General features: G+C 41.9%; 1 protein-coding gene across 8 annotated transcripts in view; it reads right to left on the bottom strand.

The window, feature by feature from the left end:
- Nucleotides 1-22,019, bottom strand: part of LOC137374613 (type 2 lactosamine alpha-2,3-sialyltransferase-like) — a 144,903-nt gene that overhangs the window by 119,463 nt on the left and 3,421 nt on the right. The window contains exon 1 of one of the 8 annotated variants that reach the window (XM_068040993.1): nt 21,934-21,953. The exons of 6 other annotated variants lie outside the window; for them this stretch is intronic. The gene's annotated coding sequence lies outside the window, so the exon portion shown is untranslated. Of the gene's footprint in view, nt 1-23; nt 122-21,933; nt 21,954-22,019 lie in introns of those variants that run through there. One more of the 8 variants, XM_068040991.1, reaches the window with a different exon arrangement.

The following is a 22,019-nucleotide window of genomic DNA, read 5'->3' as shown; positions in this document are numbered from 1 at the left end:
CTTTGATCCTACCCCCGACATACCTCCTGTCTGACTTGTGTTCCAAGTACGTAGGTCATTATGCCCTGTCCTCTTGATTGATACAGCTATATTTATTACCCGTGTTATTATTTACAGTGATAACTATTAAAAAAAGAGAGACATTCGCAGAATGGATTTGTGAATCTCTGCTGTTGGTGTGAAACCTCACCAGCAACACGTGACTCAGAGCTAAACTGTTATAAGCCCAAACTTGATACATGCTGACATCCATGTGGGAGGTGCAGCCTTGTGAAATAAATTAAATACTTAGAAAAACATCACAATGCTTACTTTGTGCTGCAATGTTTGTGTCACCCTTACAAAACATACTGACATCTCAAAAAAAAAATACCAATACCAGAAGCTATCTTGAGGACTAATATTTTGCTGAAGAATTCAAAATGAACAAGTTAATGAAGCGTCCCATTTAATTTTTTTAGATAGGTACATCAAAATGGTCAAATCATTTCACAATTTGCAATTATAGAACACTTTTAAATGGAGAGAAATGTCATCATGAAGTTCAATTTTAAAAAATACATCAAGCCAAATAAAGAAATATTCGAAGAAATGGTCAGAAGCTTGATTAAAAAGGGCCAGGTGGAAAGTCAGAAAGGTTTAGGGAGGGAATTCCAGAGTTTGGGGCCTAGGCGGCTAAAAGGTACAGCATTCAATGATGGAGTGAAGCAAAGAGGTGAGAAAGTGTAACAGAACAGTTGTCAGAGGAACAGAGAGTTGTATGGTAGCTAGGAGTCAGTAGGTTACGGAGATATGGAGGAGTGTGGAGAGAACTCAAAGGATGAGAATTTTAAAATTTGATAACTTAGGGCACCAGGAGCCTAAGTAGGTCAGCAAGGACAGGTTTGATGGGCAAGCAGGAGTTTGTTGTCTGTATCCTATCTAGCACCGAGTTTTGGATGAGCTGAAGTTTACAGAGGATGGAAGGCCAGCCAGGAAAGCAATGGAAGTCAAGTCTGGAGGTAATAAAGGCATGGATTTGGATTTAACAGGCCATTAAGCTAAGGCATAGGAAAAATCAAGCAATGGAATAGAAGTAGAATCACGTGATCTTTGTGATGTATAGTGCATACAGTCACCAACTCAGCTCAGGGTCTAACTGGACACTGAAGTTGCAAACAGCGGGAGACAGTAGTCAGGGAAGGGAAGAGAATGGAACTGGTAGCAGGGGACGAAGACAATGGCTTTCATTTTCCTAATATTTAACGAGATGCAACTCCAACTCATCTGGGAGTGGAGGGAAGAAGAATACAATGTGTCAGGGCCTGATTCAAGTCACAAGAAATACAGGTAGTTTTGCTAACAAAGTAAGTGACATGAAGCCCTGTTCAACCGAAACCTGTAAGACAGAATGCGTAACTTGGGAATTTGGTCAGTGCGGGAATTCTGTACAGTGAGGGAGGAGGTTCTGTTCTGGTCTTATACAGAACAAGCAGTGATCCAAGAGAGGGAGCCGGAGACAGAGACCCAAGAGCTGAAGCCATTAATAAGTGAGCAGGTAGGTGACCAGTTGGAGAGCTTTAAGGTTGTTTTTCTCTCTAAACTGGTCAGTAGTTTAACTGGTACTGGGGCAATACAAGTGTTGTATGAAATTTGTAGCTTAACTAGTTAAACTACATAACAACCACAAATTATCAGTGATAGATGTAAACGTGAAGCCTAATTAGCTAAATAAAGTACATGGCAGGGCAGGTGATATGCTGTAGCACGTGGGAGCTGGTGGACACCAGTGTGATCCACAGCAAGCGCCTGCAGCTCGAGGAACCTCAGCTCAGAGTTGATGAGCTGGAGCTCAAGATTCAGATACTGCAATGCATCAGCGAGGAGGAAAGTTACCGGGACACTTTGTTCCAGAAGGCACTCACAACCCTTAGGCTAGGTGCTTCTGATTTGGTCTGTCCTCAGGAACAAGAGGATATGACTACAGCGAGGCAGGTATGGGGATCCAGAAGGTAGCAATGGAGGAGCCTCAGCCCTTGTACGTATCTAACAGGTTTGAGGTTTTTACAGTTTGTGCTAAAGAAAGCAGAGATTGCAGGAAGGATGAGTAAACTAACCACAGCGCTGTGGTGCAGGGTTAGGGTTAGTGAAAAGATTTGACCGTTTTGATGTACCTATTTTAAAAAAATTAAATGGGACACTTCATTAACTTGTTCAAGTGGGGGGAGTAAAAAGAATATAGTAGTAAGGGGCAGTATAATTAGGGGGGAGGGGTAGATACTGTTCTCTGCAGCAGAGAGCGGGAGTCCCAAAAGGCTGTGTTTTCTGACCGGTGCCAGGATTCGAGACAACTGCTCAAGGCTGGAATGGAACTTGCAGTGGAAGGGGAAGAATCCAGTTGTCGTGATCCACATAGGTACCAACGACACAGATAAGGCTAAGAAAGAGCTGCTGCTGAGGGAGTATGATAAAAAAAAAATGTTTTTTTTTAAAAAAAAAGAGTCACAAGGGTAATAATCTCTGGATTACTATCTGAGCCACAAGCAAATTAGTACAAGGTAAATAAGATCAGAGAGCTGAAAGCATGGCTCAAGGATTGGGTGTGGGAAAAATGGGTTTCGATTCATGGAGCATTGGCAACAGTACTGGGGAAAGAGGGAGCTGTACCACTGCAATGGCATTCACCTGAACCATGCTGGGATCAGTGTCCTAACAAACCATATAACTATGGCTGTAGAGAGGGGGGTTAAACTAAATAGTCGGGGAGGAGAGTTCAGGTGAGAGGAAATTTAGAAAGTTAAAGAGAAAGGATAAGGCAATCATGCAGAGCAGCAATACCGGTAATAAATAACCAGAGTGTGACAGGAAGGGACTGAGTGTATAAACATTAGAGTGCACCAGCAAATAAGGTTGGAGTAGGGAAAAATGGTAAAATTAACAGCTGCACGCAGCATTTGTAACAAAATAGATGAATTGATAGCACAAATAGGAATAAATGAGTATATGATAACCGTTAGAGACGTGGTTACAAGGTGATCAAGGCTGAGAACTAAATATTCAAGGACATTTGACATTTTAGAAGGATAAGAAGAAAGGAAAAAAGGAGGTAGGGTAGCTCTGTTAATAAAAGGATGAGATCAGTACCGTAGTGAAGAGTGATCTTGATACGGAAGATCAAGATGTAGAATCAGTTTGGATGGAGACTTTCTGTCTCCCCAGTGCCTGTCCACCACCTACAAGGCACAAGTCAGGGGTGTGATGGAATATTCTCCACTTGCCTGGATGTTTGCAGCTCCAGCAACACTCAAGAAGCTCCTTCTAAACCCATAACCTCTACCACCTAGAAGGACAACGGTAGCAGATACATGGGAACACCACCACCACCTGCAAGTTCCCTTCCAAGCCACACACCATCCTGACTTGAAACTATATCACTGTTCCTGGGTCAAAGTTCTGAACTCTCTTCCAAAAACACTGTTGGCGTACCTACACCCCAAGGACTGCAGCAGTTCAAGAAGTCAGCTCACCGCCACCTTCTCAAGGGCAATTAGAGATGGGCAATGAATGTTGGACTATCCAGCAATGCTCACATTCCCTGAACAAATCAAAAAAATAGCAAAAGAAAGAGGTTACTGGTGGGAGTAGTTTATAGGCCCCCTGCAGGACAGAGAATAAATCAAGAAACAATGGGGGCTTGTAGAAAAGGTATTGCAATAATTGCTGGCAATTTTAATCTCCATATTGATTGGGCTAATCAAATTGGTAAAGGTAGCCTGGAGAATGAGTTCATAAGAGTGTATTAGGGACAGTTTCTTAGAACAAAACATTCTGAAACCAACTCAGGAGCAAGCTATTTTAGACCTGGTAATGTGTAATGAGACAGGATTAATTAATGAACTCATAGTAAAAGGACCTTCCAAGCAAAACTGATCATAAATAACATGATGAATTTCACATTGTTTAAATTACTTTAAATAAAGGCAATTACAAGGGTATGAAGACATGGTTGGCTAAAGTGGACAGGGAAAATAGGTAAGACAGTACAGAAGCAGTGGCAGATATTTAAGGAGATATTAAAAGATATATTCCACTGAGAAAGAAAGACTCAGTGAGAAGAATGCACCATCTGTGGTTAAGGAAGTTAAGAATGGTTATCAAATCGAAAGAAAAGGCATATAATATTCCAAGGATTAGTGGTAGGCCAGAAGATTGGGAAAATTTTAGAAACTAGCAAAGGATTAGTTAAAAAGGGAGAAATTAAGAGTATGAAGGAAAATTAGCAAGAAATATAAAAACCAGACAGTAAAAGCTTCTACAAATATATGAAAAGGGAAGAGAGTAGCTAAAGCAAGCATTGTCCCCTTAGGATGACGACACTGGGGAATTAGTAATGGAAAACAAGGAAATGGTAGAGACTTTAAAGAAGTATTTTGAATCTGTCTTCACAGTAGAAGACATAAAAAGCATTCAAAATCATAGTAGAAAAATCAGGAGGCAAAATGGAGGGAGGAACTTAAAACAATAATTATCACTAAAGATAAGATATTCAAAAAAATAGAATGAAAGGCTGACAAGTCCCCTGGACCTGATGACCTGTATCCTAGTGGCTCACCACCACCTTCGCAAGGGCAATTAGGGATGGGCAATAAATGTTAACCTTGCCAACAATGCCCACATCCCACAAAAGAATAAAAAGTCAGTTTATCAGTGATACTTGTATTATTTTGTTCCCTTCTCTGTAACGCACACAGGTTTATGGTTCTCTGAGCAGTGGCAGTACTCCAGTACCTCACAGAATTAAACCATTGTTCACTTCCAAGCTGAAATAATAATAATTGGCAGGCTCTTTGAATGAGGAAGGCATCAAAGGCAAGTTCAATCCTGCCCTCACCTGATATCTGCATACATACATTCTCCCATGGAAAGAGATGAAGAGCTCTCTTCTGTGGCTGCATTTCAATCTGTTGTGGAAACTGAACTAAAGCTTCCTCACAATCTGCCCTTCTGTAGACAACCCTTTTCCTAGATTATACACAAATGTCTCCAGCTTTTAGGTGTACAAATGTTCTATCACATTATATCCAGCTTCATGTGATGCACTACACCACTACTGTTAACTTTTGTGGATTGATAGCACAGAAGGTTGTTGTCCTTCCATTTCCAACACCTGCACTTGAATTTAGCCTATTGTAATGCAATGAAATTATCTCGTAACCATCTATACAGACAGAGAATCATCTCTCTTGGCATGCGTGTCTCATGAAGCTCAGGCTTTCACAGGAAGTTATTGTTGATTTCTGCAGCCTCCTGGAACAAGACCTAGTGGACCAGGAGGGCACACATTGCCCAAAGTTGTCAATGTGGCTGTCACTGGCTCCACAGCCCCCCCACCCACCACTGGTTCTCTGCCTCTCCCTGCAAGGAGAGAAAGCAGAAATTAGTGACGGAGAAAAATGGCTTGTGTAGACAGGAGGGAAGAACAACATTTGTGGAGGGTGATAGTGAAGCACGAGTGCGAGATGGCACAAAGATGAGTGATGGCGAATGTTAGAGCTGGTTGTTCAGATGGGGATGTGAAGAGGTGCCTAGCGAGAGATCCAGGAGATATTGTTACTCCACGAGCACACAGCTTTGTCTCTGTTTAAAAATCCTTTGTGGGAACTTCAAAATTCAAAAACTCCAGCCAGCCAGTCATGTGACTAAAACTGGTTTGACCACCGCTGTGTATGGGGGAAGCAACTGCTGGGTCCCCATTGTTTCAACATTGTACGGTAAAGGCCTGCTTAGGTCGGGAAAAAGAACCCGACTCGAATCCGACCGATCCCCCCCGAGCCCGACCCGGCCTAAGTCCCTCCAATTTCACCCCAAGCCCGACCATCCCTTTACTTACCTTCCGACTGGGAAGCTCCACGAAGCTGCAGCGCAGGCGTGATATCATAGTGACGTCACTCGCTCACCGCGCAGACTCAGTTTCGTTCCAGACTCCCAGCTCAGCTAAGTTTTTTATTTTTGATACTTACTAGCAGAGCACTAACCGTGTACGTTCGGCCCGGCCCGGCCCCAAAAGCCGGACCCGGAAGAGGGGCCCGACCCAACCCCGACACATGTCGTCAGGTCCCGTCAGGTAGCAGGCCTTTATTGTCCGGTACTATGCAAATGTCCTTCCAGTCAGGGCTTGCGACTAAGTTTCTGTTCATGTGGCGAAACAATGTGTGCTTCGGTCTTGACAGGTGGTCGTTTGACTGACACTCTCCTCCTTTAAAATACCTCCATAAACCCCCAACTCTTTGACCAAAACTTTTCGTCATTTCTACTAATATCTCCTTCTTTAGCCAATCTTTCAGCAGTTATGCTCATGAAGCAGCTTGGGATTTTTCCCCCCAGAATTTCAGAATTGTTACAGTGCTGAAGGCGGCCATTCGGCCCATCGTGTCTGCACCAGCTCGCCGAAAGAGCAATTCACTTAGTGCCATTCCCCTGCCTTATCCCCATAACCCTGTACATTCTTCCTTTTCATATAACAGTCTAATTCCCTTTTGAATGCTTCAATTAAACCTGCCTCTACTACACTCTCAGACAGTGCATTGCAGACCCTAACTACTCGCTGCGTGAAAATGTTTTTCATGTCTTTTTGCTTCTCTTACCCATTACTTTAAATCTGTGCCCTCTCATTCTCAATCCTTTCACGAGTGGGAACACTTTCTCTCTATCTACTCTATCCAGACCCTTCATGATTTTGAATACCTCGATCAAATCATCTCTCAGCCCTCTCTTCTCCAAGGAAAACATTCCTAATTTCTCCAATCTATCTTCATAATTGAAGTCCCTTATCCCTGAACCCATTCTCATGAGTCTTTTCTGTACTTTCTCCAATGCCCTCACATCTTTCCTAAAGTGCAGCATCCAGAACTGGATGCAATACTCCAGCTGAGGCCGAACTAGTGTCTTATACAAGTTCAACACAACTTCCTGGCATTTGTACTCTAGTCCCCTAATAATAAAGCCTCGGATACTGTATGCTCTATTAACCGCTCTCTCAACCTGTCCTGCTATCTTTAATGACTTATGCACATATACACCCAAGTATGCTTCTGCACCCACTTTAGAACTGTACCCTTTATTACATAGTCTCTCCATGTTCTTCCATTCAAAATGAATCACTTCACATGTCTCTGCATTGAACTTCATCTGCCACCAATCCACCCATTCCACCAACTTGTTTTTATCCTTTTGCAGTTCCACACTATCCTCCTCACAGTTCACAATGCTTCCAAGTTTCGTATCATCCACAAACTTTGAAATTGTGCCCTGTACAATTCATTTTGATAGGAAGAACATCGAGAGACTATGTAATAAAGGGTACAGTTCTAAAGTGGGTGCAGAAGCATACCTGGGTGTATATGTGCATAAGTCATTAAAACATATGTCAAGAAAAGCAAGGGTCCCAACACTGACCCCTAGGGAACTCCACTACAAACCTTCGTCCAGCCTGAAAAACATCCATTAACCACTACTCTTCGTTTTCTGTCATTCAGCCAATTCCATATCAATGTTGCTATTACCCCTTATATTCCATGAACTATAACTTTGATACCACACAACAGACTTGTGAGCAAACGCCTTTTGAAAGTCCATGTACACCACGTCAACTGCATTGCCCTCATCAACCCCTTCTGTTATCTCAAAAAATCTCCTACATTAAAAACACCATGATAAATACAGCTTCTTGTTATCGTTGTATGTCGAAGCAAAGGATGGTTGTGAACCGAGCTGCATCAACGTGGCAAGGGGTCAATGGCAGAGCAAACTAAATAGTTAAATTCTGCAGGGGAATTCAAACCATAGCAACAAGTAAATTAACTCAAGAGATTTGGACAGGATGGAAAGATGGACTGATGAGTGGCAAATATTTTTTTAAAAATTAAAGGCATGGGAGACCAGGGAAGTAAAATAAACAGTGTGCATACAAACTAAATAGACCGACTGTAGCACACAATGGAAAATGATAGCTGGGGGTACAGTTTAAAGATTACTGAAACAAACAATGCATTGTGAGGTAGTAAGAACAACTTGAATCTTGGGATGTACAGCCAGAAGGATTTAGCACAAACCCAGAGTGGTTACATGAGTAGAGATCTTCTGATGTTTTGTTCTGTTTTTAATGCCATCATGGAGAAATTTGAGTTCGTAGGGTAAATGTTAGGGGCGAGAGAAAACAGCAGAAGAGCTGTTCTGCCAGCTCTCCAGCCTCGACCATCATTTCTGCAATTTGCCCCCAGAAGTGATGATGTTGATGAACATGCCCGTGTTTGGTCAGGCATATTCAAGTTAAATGTTAATGATAGGAATACACCAACTGATGGAATTCAAGGTCTATAAAAGGTTAGGAAATAAATTTTGGTTAAAATATAACACATTTATATTTTGAATGGAGGAAAGCTAGTAATGTGAAAAATCAGAGGGATTTCAGAGTCCAAGTTCAGAAGATATTAAATGGAGAACTGAGTTTTATGGCAAGAGATGTAGAATATAAGTTGAGATGTAATGGTGAGTTGATGTAACACCTTGGCAAGTCGATTGTTTGAGTGCTGTGTGCATGTTCTGCTTCATACTGTAGGAAGGATACTGCCTTGGTGTTGGAAAATACAAATATGAACTAGGACTTGACAAAGTGCAGCTGTTTTCCTTATGAGAGAGAAGATTAGAGGCGATTTGATAGACATGTGAAGGGATACAAAGAACAGTACAGCACAGGAACAGGCCATTCGGCCCTCCAAGCCTGCACCGATCTTGATGCCTGTCTAAACTAAAACCTTCTGCACTTCCAGGGACCGTATCCCTCTATTCCCATCCTATTCATGTATTTGTCAAGATGCCTCATACGTCGCTATCGTACCTGCTTCCACCACCTCCCCCGGCAGCAAGTTCCAGGCACTCACCACCCTCTGTGTAAAGACCTCCAACCTCAGCACTCCCTCAGTAATCTAGTGTTAGCCTATATTTTGTACTTAAGTCTCTGTATTGGTACTTGAACTCACAACCTAATGCTTCAGTGGGTATTACTGAGCCAAGGCTGATGCCCAATATTTGCTGTAACGTATTTAGAACTTCTCAATAAAGTCTTATGTCCTAGTCTTACAAGTTCCAAGATCACTTCATCACTTTATGTTGTTACAGCCTTACGATACAATCCAGCTTATGTGTTACCCCATAAGTATTATTCAATAGTTGAGATTCAACTCTTATTTTGAACAACATTCTATTATTAAGTGATTTGTACTGATGCAGTTTAAGAAACTCCACATTATTACACTGCTTATTTGTTACTAAAGCAATCGGGTAATAAGTTCATATATAATATAAAAACAGAAAATGCTGGAAATACTTAGCAGGCCTGGCAGCATCTGTGGAGACAGAAACAGATTTAACGTTTCAAGCCTGTGACCTTTCATCAGAACTGGCAACGGTTAGAAATGTAATACGCTTTGAGCAAGTGAACATGGGGGAAGAACAAAAGGGAAGGTCTGTGATAGGGTAGAGGGCAGGAGAGATTAAATGACAAAGAGGTCATGGAACAAAAGACAAAGGGAGTAGTAATGGCCGTAGTAAAAGACAAAGCATTTGTCTAGAGTGCATGTTAATAGCAAAATAATGCACTGCTGCTCAACTTGTCTCAGGAGCTGCCTCACAAACGCAGTAGATATCCACCTCTGGGAAATCATGAGGATTATTTCTGGAATGTTGAGACCAACACAGCTCGAGTGGCTTCCTGTGCTAGCACGCATTGAACCTCCTGATGTCTGCAGGGAAAACTTTCTTCTCAAAGAACACCTTTGGCTGACAGCTAACGAAGCACTCCCATTGATACAGGCCTCAAAAAACCTCCACATACCTGCCTGAAATTTCATAGCCCCTACTGGGATGCACTCCACACCCTACAAACCGACAACAGCCCCACCTCTCGATGGTGCACCTCCTGGTTGACTGCAAACATCACCAAATACAACCTGGTAACTGACGTAAGTGATGAAGTCCCAGGTTTCAACCTCCCACTGAAAATCTGGACAACCCTCAACCGCTTGAGGACTGGCCAGGGAAGATGTGGCCACTTGCTCCACAAGTGGAACACGAGGACCAGCTCATATTGTGACACTGGCCATCCAAATCAGACCATCGCCCACATATCAAACTCTTGCCCTGAGAGATCCATTCCTGGTGGCATCACAACCATTCACACTGCATCAGCTGAAACTGTTGAATGGATTGTTAACCTCGACATCGAACTATAACTCTTTCCCAGCCATATGAATATATAATGAACAGCTTAGGCTGAAAGCAAAAACATGAAAAACAAGTTTAAGACTGGTACATGATTAAAAAAAAAAATCAAAATGGTGGTGCCTAATTGGAAGATAAGATGCTGCTCCTTGAGCTTGTATTGATGTTCACTGGAACACTGCAGCAGGCCAAGGACAACAATGTGGGCTTGAGCGCAGGGTGGTGAATTAAAATGGCAAGCAACCAGAAGCTCGGGGTCATGCTTGCAGACTGAGCGGAGGTATTCTGCAAAGCAGTCACCCAATCTGCATTTGGTTCCCCAGTACAGAGGCAACCCGCACTGGAAATAATGAATTGAAAGAAGTACAAGTAAAATCACTGTTTCATTTGGAAGGAGTGTTTGGAGCCTTGGATAGTGAGGAGAGAGAAGGTAAAAGGCAGGTGTTATACCTGCTGAAATGGCATAGGAAGGTGCCATGGGAAGGGACAAAGTGTCAGGGATGATGGAGGAGTGGACCAAGGTGTCAGAGGGAACTGTCCCTCCGGAATGCTGATGGGGAGGGGAAGATGTGTTTGGTGGTGGCATCACGCTGGAGGTGGCAGAAATGGCAGAGGATGATCCTTTGAATATGGAGGCTGGTGCTGTTGTTGTCTGGTGCACCGACCACCTGATGGACTTCATCCTAGAAGTGGCTAGTGAGATAGTTGATGCGTTAGTTTTAATTTTCCCAAATTCCCTGAATTCGGGAAATGTTCCATTAGATTGGAAATTAGCAAATGTAACTTCTTTATTCAAAAGGGAGAGAGACAAAAAGCAGGAAACTACAGGCCAGTTAGCTGAACATCTGTCTTAGGGAAACTGTTAGAAGCTATTAAAGACAGTATAGCAGGGCATTTAGAAAAATTCAAGGTAATCAGGCAGAGTCAACATGGATTTGTGAAAGGGAAATTATGTTTAACCAATTTATAGGAGTTCTTTGAGGAAGTTACATGTGCTGTGGATAAAGGGGAACCAGTATTGTACTTAGATTTCCAGAAAACATTTGATAAGGTGCCACATCAAAGCTTATTGCAGAAAATAAAAGCTCATGGTGTAGGAGGTAACGTACTGGCATGAATAGAAGATTGGCCAGCCAACAGGAAACAGAGAGTAGACATAAATGGATCATTTTCTGGTTGGCAAGAGTGGTGTGCCACAGGGATCTGTGCTGGGGCCTCAACTTTTTACAAAATATATATATATTTTTTAAAAATGACTTAGATGAAGGGACCGAAGGTATGGTTGCTAAATTTGCTGATAACACAAAGATAGGTAGGAAAGTAACTTGTGAAGAGGACATAAGGGAGCTCTACAAAGGGATATAGATAGGTTAAAAGTGAGTGGACAAAAATCTGACAGATGGTGTATAATGTGGGAAAATGCAAAGTTGTCCATTTTGGCAGGAAGAATAAGAAGCATATTATCCATATGGTGAAAGATTGGAGAGCTCCGAGATGCAGAGGGATCTGGGTGTCCTCGTGCATGAATCACAGAAGATTGGTATGCAGGTACAGCGCGTAATTAGGAAAGTTAATAGAATGTTATTGTTTATCACGAGGGAAATTGAATACAAAAGTAGGGAGGTTATGCTTCAGCTATACAGGGCATTGGTGAGACCAAATCTGGAATACTGTGTACAGTATTGGTCTCATTTAAAGGAAGGATGTAAATACATTTGAAGCTGTTCAAAGAAGGTTTACTAAACTGATACCTGGAATGGGCGGGCTATCTTATGAGGAAATATTGGACAGGCTAGGCTTGCATCTGCTGGAATTTAGAAGAGTAAGAGGCAACTTGCTTGAAACATACAAGATTCTGAGGGGTCTTGACAGGGTCGATCTGGAAAGGATGTTTCCCCTTGTGGGAGAATCTAGAACTAGGGGTCACTGTTTAAAAATAAGGGATCGCCCATTTAAGATAGAGATGAGAAGACATTTTTTTCTTTCAGCGGGTCAAGTCTCTTTGGAACACTCTTTCTCCAAAGACAGTGGAAGCAGAGTCTTTGAATCTGTTTAAGGTAGAGGTAGATAGATTTTTGATAAGCAAGGGGGTGAAAGGTTAGCAGGGGTAGGTGCTATGGTGGAGAATCAGTTCAGCCATGAACTTATTGAATGGTGGAGCAGGCTCGAGGGGCCAAGTGGCCTGCTCCTGCTCCTAATTCGTACGTTCGTGCGTAAATGAAGCGACAAAAAAAAAAAAAAAGAGGGTGAATGACGCATATCAGGTGAATTCTTCAAGGGAGAACCAGGTAAAATACAATAAGTTGAGAGGGGAGATGAAAAGGAAAATAAGACTGGCAAAGAGAGAATGTGAGAATAGCAGTTAACATTAAAGAAACCCAAAAATCTTCTCCCAACATGTAAATAGTAAGCGAGTATTAAGAGGCAGGGTGAGGGCTATTAGGGCCAAAAGGGTGCTTAGAGGTGCAGGGCAAGGCTAGAATACTTAATGACTACTTTGTGTCAGTGTTTACGAAGGAATAGGATGCCGACAAAATATCAGAATGGATCGAGTGAAAGTCAATAGGAAGGATATACTGGGAAAGCTGATTATTAGAATGGATAAACCACCTGATCCAGATGGCATGCATTCTAGGTTGCTAAAGGAAGTCAGGGATGGAAATAGCGGAAGGGCGTGCCACAATCTTCTGGTCTTCTCTAGATACGGAAGAGATGCCAGAGGATTGGAGAATGACAAATCTAACACCCTTATTCAAGAAAGGGCGTAAAGACATTCCTAGTAACTACAAGCAGTCAGTTTAACATCAGTGGTGGGTAAGGAGTTGAAACAATAATTAGGGGGGGGGAAAAAAATCAACAGGCACTTGGAGAGGTTTGAGTTAATTAAGGAGAGCCAGCACAGATTTGTAAAAGGCAAATCATGCTTAATTAATTTAACTGAATTTTTTGATGAAGTAACAGAGAAGGTTGATGAGGGGAATGCAATGGATGTTGTCTACTTATATTTTAAGACAACAGATAGCAAAATACCACATAAAAGGCTGGTTAACAAAACTGAAGCTCATGGAATGTGTGTCAGCTTGGATTAAAAAAAAAAATTGGCTTCTTTTGTTCTTTTTTCTTTTCTTTTGGGCCTCCTTATCTCGAGAGACAATGGATACGCGCCTGGAGGTGGTCAGTGGTTTGTGAAGCAGCGCCTGGAGTGGCTATAAAGGCCAATTCTGGAGTGACAGGCTCTTCCACAGGTGCTGCAGAGAAATTTGTTTGTTGGGGCTGTTGCACAGTTGGATCTCCCCTTGCGCCTCTGTCTTTTTTCCTGCCAACTACTAAGTCTCTTCGACTCGCCACAATTTAGCCCTGTCTTTATGGCTGCCCGCCAGCTCTGGCGAATGCTGGCAACTGACTCCCACGACTTGTGATCAATGTCACACGATTTCATGTCGCGTTTGCAGACGTCTTTATAACGGAGACATGGACGGCCGGTGGGTCTGATACCAGTGGCGAGCTCGCTGTACAATGTGTCTTTGGGGATCCTGCCATCTTCCATGCGGCTCACATGGCCAAGCCATCTCAAGCGCCGCTGACTCAGTAGTGTGTATAAGCTGGGGGTGTTGGCCGCTTCAAGGACTTCTGTGTTGGAGATATAGTCCTGCCACCTGATGCCAAGTATTCTCCGAAGGCAGCGAAGATGGAATGAATTGAGACGTCGCTCTTGGCTGGCATACGTTGTCCAGGCCTCGCTGCCGTAGAGCAAGGTACTGAGGACACAGGCCTGATACACTCGGACTTTTGTGTTCCGTGTCAGTGCGCCATTTTCCCACACTCTCTTGGCCAGTCTGGACATAGCAGTGGAAGCCTTACCCATGCGCTTGTTGATTTCTGCATCTAGAGACAGGTTACTGGTGATAGTTGAGCCTAGGTAGGTGAACTCTTGAACCACTTCCAGAGCGTGGTCGCCAATATTGATGGATGGAGCATTTCTGACATCCTGCCCCATGATGTTCGTTTTCTTGAGGCTGATGGTTAGGCCAAATTCATTGCAGGCAGACGCAAACCTGTCGATGAGACTCTGCAGGCATTCTTCAGTGTGAGATGTTAAAGCAGCATCGTCAGCAAAGAGGAGTTCTCTGATGAGGACTTTCCGTACTTTGGACTTCGCTCTTAGACGGGCAAGGTTGAACAACCTGCCCCCTGATCTTGTGTGGAGGAAAATTCCTTCTTCAGAGGATTTGAACGCATGTGAAAGCAGCAGGGAGAAGAAAATCCCAAAAAGTGTGGGTGCGAGAACACAGCCCTGTTTCACACCACTCAGGATAGGAAAGGGCTCTGATGAGGAGCCACCATGCTTAAGGACAGTAAAAGTTGTGGTAAATGGTTGTCTTTCAAATTGGAAGATGGTAAACAGTGGTGCTCCCCAAGGTTCAGTGCTGGGACCACTGCTTATATATCAATGATACCTAACCTGGAGGTGTGGCAAACAGTGAAGATGATACCAATTGACTACAACAGGACATTGATAGGCTAACAGAATGGGCAGACAAGTAACTTAATGCACAGAAGTGTGAGGTGATGCATTTTGGCAGAAGGGATAGGGAGAAGCAATATAGTCAAAATGGCACAGTTCTAAACTGTATAAGGGACAGAAGGACCTGGGGGTTCATCTGCATAGGTCTTTGAAGGTTGCAGGACACATTGAGAGAGCAGTTAGCAAAGCATATGGGATACTGGACTTCATTCATAGAAGAAGTTGAATACAAAAGCAAGGAAGTTATGCTGAACCTCTGGTTAGGCCACAACTAGAGTGTCGCATTCAGTTCTGGTCACCACATTGTAAAATGATTGTAAGGGACCTTAAGAGGGTGCAGAGGAAATTTACCAGAATGGTTCAAACGATGAGAGATTTTAGCTTCAAGGTTAAATTGGAGAGAACAGAAAGTGCCGGAAATACTCAGCAGGTCTGGCAGCATTTGTGGAGAGAGAAAAACCAGAGTTAACATTTCAGGTCTGTGACCCTTCATCAGAACAACTGGAGAAGCTTGGGTTGTTCTCCTTGAAGCAAAAGGAGATTGAGGGGAGATTTGATAGGTGTACAAGATTGGGATAGGTTTACATAAAAGTAGACAAAAGGAAAGCTGTTCCCATTAGCTGATGGTACAACGGGACCACTGGTTTTGGACAAGAGATGCAGTGGGGATGTAAGGAAGAATTTTTTTTTTTTTTATTAAACACAGCGAGTGGTAATGACCTGGCACTCGTTGTCTACGAGGATGGTGGAAGCAAAGACGACGAATGATTTCAAAAGGAAATTGGATTGGCACTTGTGGGAAATAAACTTGCAGGGCTACAGGGATGGAGTGGCAGAATTGGACTGATTGGATTGCTCTAGAGAGCCAGCATGGACTCAATGAGCCAAATGGGCTCCTTCTGTGCCCTAATAACTATTGATACTCTACTGCTATAAACACCAACATAACCAGATGTGTGTGTTGTAACTGCTATATAATTCTCTATTAACCACTAGTTTAATATGAGGAATTGTATTGCATGCTTGTCATCCAGTACTGCTAAAGCAGAAAATTAAAACATCAAGAGTAACAAAGCCAGGTGCAACTGATAACAGTACAGGAATCATTTACATAAAATACAGAAATTAAGATTTAAGTTACTGATGGCAAGCCAGCACTGTCCAAGTACCGCTGTGATTTCTCTCCCTCATCCCCAAGCCAGGCAACCTGTTAAGACCAGATATATGACAAGGACCCCATCTCAAATATTAAAAATGCGCCTAACTCTGGAGATTTGGAAGGGCCCAGGCAGAAGTCAAGTGTTTGTCCCACCACTAATGGATCAGTTTCTCACTAAATCAGAACATTTATGCCATGATTTTACACAATGCACCAGTATGGTCTCACATAGGAGTACTGTTCTGGTCATGCTACATCAACAGTATCTCAGTGAACTATCTGCTTTGCACCCAGCATTCATTATATGGGAAATCTAATTATCTAGACAGCCACTACCCACCTAATTAACAAAATGCAAAAGATCCTAAATTATACAGAACTTGAATTCAGAATAAATCAGATGATAATTTTTAAAAGATTGGTGAATGCTGCTCATTTTTAATTATAAGATGTGAGGTATAAATAGAAAGCATGAATAAGAGCAATGATTAAAATTCATATCCCACTCATGTTACTGATCATATCTCTCACTATCCAGTCATCCTACTCACTGGGTGCAAATCATATTCCACAACTGTTCATATATCCTCTATACTGGAGCTATTCAAATGGTGAACATTCGGACTGGGAGGCCATTAAATCCAGACCATAGGTTTGCCATTTTCATACCCTCCTCCATTTGTTCCCAAACAAATACAAATTAGAATTGTGCTGTGCAGCATTAGTAACAGCATGTTAAACCATTTATTAACATTGTACAGTTTCAAGTGTGAATGCCTAGCAACAATTCATATTTCACAAACTATTGAAAGCAAAGAGTTGTATTTTAATTATAACTCATCAAAAGGCATGTGCTTTTTACAGATTAAAGAATATTCTTTCCTTTCCATTAGCCTCCCTTCATGGTGCCCTCCAGCTCTCCTCACTCTTCTACCCACCACCCCCACCCCCTGCCAACCACCCACTTCATAAAAATGGTTTCCTAAACTGAAGATAAGGAAGAGTTACACAAACAAAGTGCCTCCATGAAGCAGGGAGAGGGGAAAACAGAGAAGAGAAGCACCTCCATCAATTGGGTAAATGGCGAAGGGAGGAGAAGACAGCAAGAAGGGACTACATAGTCAGAATTGGGCAGGAAACATTGAATTTTGTTTTAAAACATTTCTTTCTGGATGACTGTTCAGTGTATGTGGCTAGCGGCGGTGGCAGTGCCAATTTGTCCCAACCACCACAACCCCTGACCCCACACTTTAGGATCTAGAGAGTGTGGGAATTTCAAAACATATGAAATATTCAATGGTTTAGTTTAGGTCAAGTTGGAATATTACTTCAAAGTAAAGCAGGCTAGAAAAACTAAAGGATATACATTCAAATTCATGAGAAGTAATTATTCAAAGCATGTGTAGAATAAGCTGGCAGGCAAGGTAGTCGAAACAAAAGCATCATTCACAATGAAATTTGCTATTAGGCTGGGAGAATTAGGGCTACTAAAAGGGCAAGCTTTGTTTGCTTAATAGTCCTTTTCTCATCCTTGATTGTTCTCAGCAAATGAGCTTGAATTAGAGCTCTCCCAGTGACTCAGCAGATCCACTGCCCACTGTGAAAGTCATACAGATGAGAAAGATGCCATAAAAAAGCAAAATACTGTGGATGCTGGAAATCTGAAATAAAACAGAAAATGCTAGAAATACTCAGCAGGTCTGGCAGCAGCTATGGAGCGAGAAATGGAGTTAACGTTTCAGGTCAATAACCCTTCATCAGAACAGAAAGATTCCATATGATTCCCCAATTCACGATGAGTTAGCTGATCTAACTTGCTTGACATTTGTCTTCAGCACCCCCAAGCAAAGGAAGCCTAAAGCAGCCAGGTTTTCCATTCCTGATCATTGTTTTGTGCTATAAGTGTCACCCTTTTTTCCCCCAAAAGGTATCAACATCCACATTTTCCAGAGCAAGTTCACTGGTTATCGATTTGGAGAAGGAATAATGGTTGTTCTTTCCTTCCCTAGACCCAAATACCTAGGTCAATTGTAATGCCCAGCTGAGATCAGCTGAGTCAGCTCACGCAGTGAATACAACCTGGGACTTTTTGGTTTGTAGGGCTAAGTGTATACCAGGTGATGACAATACCCACTGGGCTATCAGAGACTTTTTAAATTAGTTTTGAGGCTTACTAAAGCATTCCACATCAATGGAAACAGCTGATGTCAGTTGAAATAATGGAACACTGCCAATCAGGGTTGAGATGAAAGCTGCGAATTCACTGGAGAAATTAGGAAGCATAGTTTTTTAAAAATTCTATATTTCATATTCCCAAGTTATAGTGCATAGATAAACTTCCACTATTTTCTGATTCTGAGCCAGTGCACAATAGTTCATTTTAACTTGCTTTACAAAGAAAACAGAAGACAACATCTAACAGAAAAATATCTATAGATTCAAATGAAACATTTAAAGACAATTAATTATTTCTCAATATTACACTGAACTACTGGATTTTATGGAGTTGTTGTGCTGTTCTGGGATTCATGTTTCAATCCCAGCAGCCAACAGAACTAAACTGATCATCTCTTTTTCTTGCTAAACGAAACAAAAAAAAAAGGCTATTCATTCAGTGATCATATGAACATTTGAACTGAAGGAAATCCTAAATTTAATTTTTCCAGGATCACCTGAGGAGTTTCACCATTAGAACAATGAGATTTACACACACAGGGGTCCCAGCAACTGAATTTTCTTGAAATGTTCTTGATCACTGTTAAATATATTTCATTTTACCTAGATTTTTAACTTTACCACGAGCCCTTCCTGGACTACACAGGTCAGTAATGAAATAGCAATTCAGGCCAGCCTGAGCTCTTCTTGATGTTTCAAATGCATTGGGTGCATGATTGTTCCTATCTTTCCATATTATTCTGTGCTACATGTCTCAGTCTAATCTTACTTGGAACTGCCAGGACATGGGTATTACAGCTAATGACTTTTTAAACCAACACACGTCTTGTTCTCACAGAAAAAGAGACAATTATCATGTGGTCAAATCGTCTATGAAATTTGAGCCTTTAAATACTCCATGAGCAGATAGTGTGCTGTGTTTAATAATTAGCCTCTAACTGCAATTTTGAAAGACAGAAAATATCACTCTAAGAAACCAAGTATCAGATGTATTTACAGAATGAAAAATAAACATAAGCAGTAAAACAAGGCAGGACTGCAGCCAGTATTCTAACATGATACTTTGCGGTCTGAAAAGAAGCTGATAAAACTGCCAGTGGCCAAGAATGGCAAAGAACCTCACAGCACTGTGTTTCCTTTCACGAATATTTACAAACATAGCTGGGGGAAAAAAGGGAGAAAAGGACAGAACTTGCATTCATATAGCACCTTTCACATCCTCAGTGTCCTAAAGCAGGTCACAGCCAATTAAGTACTTCTGAACTCTATTCACTGTTATTTCATAGGCAAGAGCAGCAACTAAATCGTCTTATATAGAGCTGTGGAATAACTGGCTAGATAGTCTGTTTTGGTGGTAACAGTTAATGGATTAATACTAGAAACACTCCCTTGTCTTCTTTGAATCGTGTCATGGGACATCACACACCTAGTTGAGCAGGCACATAGGGCATCAATTTAACAGCTCCGAAAGAGGAAACATCTGACAATATAGTACTCCTTCTGTACTCAACTGAAGTGTCAATCTGGGCCACATGCTCAAGTACTACAGCGGGGCTTGAAACTGTGACCCTCTGACTCGGGAGCAGCAGATCTACCACTGAGCCAAGTAGGTAGGCAGAGAATATGTTTAGTGAGATTAAGGAGGTAGCATTAGGAGACTCACAGGACTCAAGCCAAAAAGGAACAAAAGATTAGAGGCAGGAACTTGAAGCATGGATGGCACAGAAGCTATGAACCATGTACTTTGGGAATTGGAGCCAAGTACACATTGGACAGTCGTACCATAGCACTGTTACTCTTCAGTATGAAAAAAGTGACCATATTTAAGTATTAAATCACTTATTTGATAGATATGTGTGCAACACATTCACTGATAATGTAGTACTTTATACTTACCTTCACAGATGTGGAGACAGCAAAGTTGAAGACAAAGGTAACATTACGAGCTAGAAATCTTACCAGTTCCATGTCTTTCCCTCTGCCCCACCCATTATGCAGATGTACTTGCATACCATGGCAAAAGTGAGTCCCACATAGTCAGTTTCCAAATAGCAACTGATTGTTGTTATAAAAGTGGCTGCTGCATAATGCTTTATTTAAAAAAAAGTTTTCATTCTAGCCATTGACAGGTGCACTGCAGCAACTTGCCAAGGCTGCTTTGACAGCACTTTCCAAACTTACAACCTCTACCACCTAGAAGGACAAGGGCAGCAGGTGCGTGGGAACACCACCACCTCAAAGTTCCCCACCATCCTGGCGTTCCTTCAGCGTCAACAGGTTAAAGTCCTGGAACTGCCCAACAGCACTGTTCACTGCAAGAACTGCAGCTGTTCGAGATGACAGCTCACCACCACCACCTCATGGGCAATAAATACTGGTCTTGCCAGTGATGCCCACATCCCATGAATAAAGAAAGAGGGATCTTGGCAAGTTCCTTGAAGACAGCTACTTTTTCAAGGCAAGTCACATGACTCCATCCAGTCCAGCTTAATTTTACTACATATGTAAAAGGTATCACAATATAAACCCTTAAGAAGTATGCATGTTATCTTTTGCTAAATAAGATAAAGTATACTGTATGCTTCATGTCAGTTAATTTATACTATAAAAAAAATCATTCCATACTGCAAATATCCTATTGCTCCCAAATTGTACTGATCATATCTGGAAAAAAGGACTGATCAGCATTGTCTGTAGCGAAAATGTGGGGACAGGGAGGACACAATACATTGTACCTTTGCAGATCAAATTTTAACCAGCATTTTCCTGTACACACAGGAATTTGTCATAACTGAAGGCTCTTACGTTTACAGTTCCTGCCTTCAGACGTGCAAATTTTAGATTTAGCTCACACACCAATGCCCCTGTCAAACTTAAATTTTAATACTAAAGACACGGTCACAATATGGAGCAACGATATCTCATTTCAATTTGACTAATTCTACCAAAGGCGTTGCTTTAGCATTAGACTAATATTTTTCAGTGCCAGTCTAATAGCTATAGCTGACAGATAACAGCACAATTCGTGACAAACACCAATTCCCTAATCGTACAAGTCCAATTCCCCAGGCTTGATAATTTAATTTGCATGACCAGTTTCTCTTCAAAGTTGAAATGTATATGATCATTTATGTATGACACAGCACGTGTGATTTGAACCTCCAGGTATCAGAAAAAGCAGGAACAGCCAATGTATGTGAAGTGATAATTGTGATAGCAGTGTTTGATCATCTTCACTCAGTGACCAGATAATTACAACAATAGGATAAGTAAAATGTCAGTCAGTTAAATGGAGATAGGTTGCAGACAAGCTAACCAAGACTAATGGTTGGGTAGTTCACTTCTCTAAAATTCTGCAATGGACAACAGATTACATCTCCTGGTACAGTAATTCATGAGTACTGCTTTGAGGCAATATCCTGCTTTTCATCCCATGCACAAAAACAAACAGTCACATGCAGCTGAAGGAAGTACTAGGCTAAGGTTAAGAGCATCTACATCCACAGAATGTGACCTCTGGGTGAAGAAACCACGCGCACGCATGCACATGCGCACACACACAAAAATGTGCTTGCACTCAAGAGGTTGCAAAGCAACATCCTTTCGATAAATAACTGCATACGCTTCTGGCTTTGAGCTCCTTGGAACATTTTATTACGGTAAAAGGTGCTACATAAATACAAGCTCCAGGAACAACAAAACTAATGATATTAGAACCCCTGTACACCATAGTCAACACAGCATCCAGATTCTGATGCATATATCACTACCATACTCTTTACAATTATGCCAACCAAACTCATTAGGGCCAATTTACCTCTTTCGAGCCCCAATGAACACGTGATAAGTGTAACATACTGCAGGTGCACGTAAGAGAGAGCTGCCTGCAGTTTTCCTGCCCTG

This window comes from Heterodontus francisci, chromosome 10 (assembly GCF_036365525.1).
Source record: "Heterodontus francisci isolate sHetFra1 chromosome 10, sHetFra1.hap1, whole genome shotgun sequence".
Taxonomy (NCBI): Eukaryota; Metazoa; Chordata; class Chondrichthyes; order Heterodontiformes; family Heterodontidae; genus Heterodontus; species Heterodontus francisci.
This window is presented reverse-complemented; position numbering and strand designations above follow the sequence as displayed.